Genomic DNA, 5,961 nt, shown 5'->3' with positions numbered 1-5,961 from the left:
CTCCAGACTCGCAGCTTTATGGGACTGCGAACAAAAACCTACGAGTCCAGCGGTACTATAAGTGCTGCATATAGCCACACTTACCCACAGGGGATGCAGTCAGTTTACCTCCAATCAAAATCCCGACGTTCAAAATCCCGACACCAATTGACCGATGGTCAAAATTCCGACAAGGTCAAAATCCCGACATGGACATAATACCGGCATTTAAAATACCGACAAGGTCAAAATACCGACATGTAAAATGCCAACAGGAAATGTGCGCAAGGCAGCACTAACAGACCAAATTCCCCAAGGTGTCACCACACCCAACACAAGAATTTAGACAACAAGGAAAAAGTGGAGAATTCTACGTCTATACAGGCGCCATGGAAATAGAACAGTAAAGGATTACAATAATAAATCATTATAAACAGTAAAGAATTATATTATGTTCCTTAAAGTTTTTCTAGTCAATCTTCTTCTAATCCTTGATTTTTTTTCAAACAGGTATTTCTCAGTCCCCAATGGGTGTATGAAAAATTAAACACAAAAAAATACAACGTGTAGTATTGTTTTACACTATATATGTCCTTACAGTCTCCAAATCTCAGATGCAAAAAGAAGGTTAGATGTGGAAGTAGGTTTTGGCACAGAAGGCCTACCCCAACTCACAGAAAAGCCTCCCAGTAAGTGTGCATAAAGGTATCTTTACATCTTCTAAATTCCACGTGTGGCCTTCACCAGGATTGAATGAATGGTGCGTACCCCACTCCCTTTTGACACAGATTCTATAAAAAACGTAAAGGTATCTTTTCCTTATGTGTAAATACAATGTCATGCGTGCCACACTCACGGGTTAAAATCATAAAGGGACTCCTATCTGGGTTTCTTTACATCACAATCATCTCCTATTTTCACAAAGTATGAAGGATGTATTTCCCCACCAGTACATGCAAAGTTGAAAAAGTACTTGTATCAGCCAAAACCACATATACAATAAAAAAGTTTATTTCACATAAACCCTATAGTTGGAGTATATAGGACAAAGAAAAAAAGATATTAAAAAATAGTAAAAAAGTCCGTCAAAAATATATACAAAAAGCGGATGTCCACATGGTAAACAACAATAAAAATACCTCAGATTTCTTTAAAAAGATGGTATCACAGTGCCCAGTTCTGTCGATGCGTTTCGGCTCAATTGGAGCCTTCCTCATGACATGTGGGCACTGTGAGGCCTCATGCTATTTAACTTGGATGTGACCAATCCTAAACACAGGAAGTGACACGATGATTCATAATTTAATTAACAGAAATATATATCAAAACAAATCCTAAAATATCTGCATATTCAAATACATATAGCGCACAATATAATTTCTGATGATATCATCAAAATTAAGTTTATAGCTTGTTTTAATGAGTTATATACCCCAGGAAGTGATACTCTCCGGAAGTGTTAGATCGTATACTACCAGCGTTTATAATAATAGTTCAAACATTTACTGCTATTAAGGGTAACCGTTCCAGGATAAATATCCTGGGTTAGGGGTGGAAATGCCATTAATCTAATGGAAAACAGACAGTGCCACTTTGCGTTCCAAACGGAGCTGTCTGCATTCCACTGACAACTTCCGGGAACCGTCAGCTGCTACCTTATTGGTCCAGCTGACGTTCAATGCGTCTGCGTTCCACGGCAGCTTTCCAGAGTCGCCAGTTCTTACTGATGCAGTTAACGTGAAGCGGAGGGAAGAGTCCCCTGCGTTCCACGATGATACCACCCTGCGCTCCATATACATTAAACAAGAAGCGGAAGAAAAAAATTACATTCCATCAAAAACAAATCACTACTTCTTTCAAATTAGACCTAATAATATTATTATCATGGAATCTATATAAAAGGGAATATTTGAGCATTGGTCCGGTCTCCCATTAATCCAATACCCCTGTGTCACCTGGAAACAGGCATCCATGGATACAAGGAAAAATGGGAGAACAAAACAAGACCACTGCCCAAGAAGTTCACCAAAATTGAAAAAATACGTGAAAATAGGAGATGATTGTGATGTAAAGAAACCCAGATAGGAGTCCCTTTATGATTTTAACCCGTGAGTATGGTACGCATGACATTGTATTTACACATAAGGAAAAGATACCTTTACGTTCTTTATAGAATCTGTGTCAAAAGTGAGTGGGGTACGCACCATTCATTCCATCCTGGTGAAGGCCACACGTGGAATTTAGAAGATGTAAAGATACCTTTATGCACACTTACTGGGAGGCTTTTCTGTGAGTTGGGGAGTTGGGGTACGCCTTCTGTGCCAAAACCTACTTCCACATCTAACCTTCTTTTTGCATTTGGGATTTGGAGACTGAGAGGACATATATAGTGTAAAACAATACTACACATTGTATTTTTTGTGTTTAATTTTTCATATACCCATTGCGGACTGAGAAATACCTGTTTGAAAGAAAATCAAGGATTAGAAGAAGATCGACTTCAAAAACTTTAAGAAACGTAATATAATTTTCTTTTTCATCCACTAGGGGTCACTGGAGTACTCTTGGGATATGGACGGGCGCAGCCGAACAAAGGCACTGAATATTTAAATTTAGGACTCTCCACCCCTCCATATCCCCGAGTACCTCAGTGTACGACCTCAGTGTTTTTTCGGTGCTCACAGCACTAACATCGGCTTGTGGGAAGATTCCCACATTTGGTGGAAGATTTTATTAAATTTTTCATTTTTACTTTTTATTTTTACACTTCCCTTCCCAGTTTCTAGAAAAACATGGGTCCGGGATGGTGCCGCTGCAAGGCAGCGCATGGCGTGCTGGTCCTCACAAAGAGCACCCTCACAGCCACAGGCAGCCCACTGTCTCCTGCAAAGAGCTGGACGGAGCTTACAGAAAAAGCCCCGTCACAGCCAGGAACAAGCTGGACGGAGCTTACAGAAAGAAGCCCCATCACAGCCAGGAAGAAAGCCCCGTCACAGCCAGGAACAAGCTGGACGGAGCTTACAGGAAGAAGCCCTGTCATAGCCCTCACTACATGCGGCACGACGAGCAAGGTATGGTGGGGTGTCAGGGCGGTCAGCTCACGCTGCCGCCCTGCTGTGTGGGGAAAGTGCTCCTTTACCGATGGCCGCCGCTGATACATACTCCCGCCGCTGCTTACAGGTGCCGCCGCTGATTATCCAGCCACCGCTGTGCGAGGCCGCCCGAGCCAGCCACTCTACGCTGTCGCTATCTAGGGGAAACAGCTCGGAGCGGCCGCACGTCACTCAGAGACGCCGGCCGCTCTTCCAGCGCTGATTACCCGGCCACCGCAGCCCGCCGCTGATTACCCGGCCACTGCTTTAGGAGAGGCGCCGCCCGCTCTTCCGGACGCAGCTCCCCGGCGCTATACACAGCGCTCCCCTGCTTCCGCTAGGCTCCCTGCACCCGCTCCCGTCCGCTGCAGGTACATGAGGGGAGCAGTAGGGGGGAGAAGCTACCTCACAAGCAGCGCAGCTGCAGGGGGGGTGAGGGGGAGTAAATGCCCATAGCAGCAGCACCATATAGCAAGGCTGCATGGGTTAAGAAGTCATAGGCTGTCCAGCTTTTTAAACAGACAGTTAGTTATAGGCTATCAGTGTCATAACCTAAACTATGTTTCTAACTGTAAGCATGGCAGCCATTTTTAACCATGTTTCCTGGTTTTTCTGTTAAGGCTGCCATATAATGTTAATACAAAATTCACTGCAGGCAGTGTTTATATTAACTGGAAGGCTAACTAAAGGCATGTATTGTAAACTGCATGTATTTTACTGTATACTAGACCTGTGATTATCACTGTATAATAGGCTATTAAGCCTATATTAACACTGCAGCAGGTATTGTAACCTGTCCTGTGATTTTCAGTGTAAGCATGGCATGGGGGCCATTTTAATCATTACTGTTTCTTCCAGTTTATAATTCCAGAACATTCCGGCCATACACCTCTACTCCACAAGGAGGCGCAGGGGTGTTAGTGGGAATTTTGGTTCAGGTTTCACATAAGTTAGCCATGTAAACTGTATTTCGACATAATTCTGGAACATTCCTGCCCTACATCTCTAAGCCACCAGAGGCGCAGGGGTGTTAGTGGGAATTTGGTTCGGGTTTCACATGCCCATGTGAACTGCTTTTCACATAAAGAATACTCTGGTTTCTCTTCACATCGAAGAAATCTTTCGCTTTTACTAAAGATTTCCGTAGAGAGAAACAACCATGAGTTTCATATCAATATGCTGTTCAGCAATAAGATATATATATCTCACTTTGGAAAACATTTTTCTTCTAGCCTTGGCTTCGGCAAGGGTTTTGTTTTCATATTTGGGTGCCTTGTATTCCAAGCCACCGTATTTGAGTTTTCTCATGACAAAGCAGATCTTCGGACGAATTCCGCTTTCGTATTCTTCACATCAATATACCAATAGTGGTTCCTGTGTGGACAGCACATTCTAGAATTCTGAATGTGGTACACGCATTACGCGTTTATATATGTCCCGAACGTCTACAGTACGTGATACGGATACGTTGTTTGTTCTCGATGATGCTGCCAACTGGAGTTAGCCAGTTTCTCAGCAGACATTATCCAGTTGGATAATAATGACTACAAGTCAGGCTTACTTTAAGGCTAAGTTACAATCGCCTACGTCAGTAATAGCTCATCCCACAGGTTCTGTGGGAATGTCAGACCCAGCGGGTCGTGGAGCGTCTACGACGCGGCTACATAGCCTTCAGTGCACCACGTTTGTGCACGTTTACACGTTATGAATGGTGGCGGCATCAGCATCTAGCTTTGGCTGCCTACTGTTACAAGTATCAAACAGCTCTCCCGCCCACGAGGGAAGCTTTGGTACGTCCCAAGAGTACTCCAGTGACCCCTAGTGGATGAAAAAGAAAATAGGATTTTGGTACTTACCAGGTAAATCCTTTTCTTTGAATCCATAGGGGGCACTGGACGCCCACCCAGAGCAGTTTTACCTGGGTTGTTTTAAGCTCAAAGGAGCTTAGGGTAACACGTTTTACCTAGTTGGTATTAAGCTCAGAGGAGCTTATGGTAACACATTTTCACCGATTGGTTCAAATTATAAAGTTCTGTCGGTTATGGTGTCAACTGTTTAGTTGACAGTAAAGTTATGGGTCAACTTTGTTGTTGTCCATTATGTTATAGGAATTCTCCATTGTCAACCTCTCTATATAGTTCCTGTTCGCTCAGTAAAAAACACTGAGGTCGTACACTGAGGTACTCGGGGATATGGAGGGGTGGAGAGTCCTAAATTTAAATATTCAGTGCCTTTGTTCGGCTGCGCCCGTCCATATCCCAAGAGTACTCCAGTGCCCCCTATGGATTCAAAGAAAAGGATTTACCTGGTAAGTACCAAAATCCTATTTTTTATTGTTTATAATTCTGTATAGTTGTAATCCTTTACTGTTCTATTTACATGGCGCCTGTATAGACGTAGAATTCTCCACTTTTTCCTTGTTGTCTAAACGCTTCTGTTTATGAACTATTGTAATTTAGTTTTGTATCCTCCAATAGCACCTCTGTGTTGACGGCTTATGATCATTAGGTCAACAAGACTTAGGTCGACAGTCATTAGGTTGACCACTATTGGTCAACATGCTCTAGGTTGACATGATCATTAGGTCAACATGGTCATTAGGTCGACATGAACAAGGTCGACAGGGAAAAATATCAACACGAGTTTTCACATTTTTTAAATTATTTTTTAAATTATTTTAACTTTTTCATACATTACGATCCACGTGGACTACAAATGGGAATGGTAACCTGTGCTGAGCGCAGCGGTAGCGGAGCGAGGCACCTTGCCCGAAGCATGGAGAGCAAAGTGAGCCATGTGAGGGGACACGGTGCACTAATTGGGCTTCCCCATCACTTTACAAAGAAAACGACACCAAAAAAAGTAAAAAAACTCATGTTGACCTTTTTCT

The 5,961-nt window shown here is 43.0% G+C and overlaps 1 non-coding gene across 1 annotated transcript; it reads left to right on the top strand.

Annotated features, from left to right (window-relative positions):
• Positions 1 to 4,159: 4,159 nt before the first annotated feature.
• Positions 4,160 to 4,279, top strand: LOC134981598 (U5 spliceosomal RNA). The gene has a single exon (XR_010190718.1). It is a non-coding gene; the product is annotated as a U5 spliceosomal RNA (small nuclear RNA).
• The last annotated feature ends 1,682 nt before the right edge of the window (positions 4,280 to 5,961 follow it).

This window comes from Pseudophryne corroboree, chromosome 12 (genome assembly GCF_028390025.1).
Source record: "Pseudophryne corroboree isolate aPseCor3 chromosome 12, aPseCor3.hap2, whole genome shotgun sequence".
Taxonomy (NCBI): Eukaryota; Metazoa; Chordata; class Amphibia; order Anura; family Myobatrachidae; genus Pseudophryne; species Pseudophryne corroboree.
Note: the sequence above shows the minus strand (reverse complement) of the source record. Positions and strands in the feature narration are given on the sequence as shown.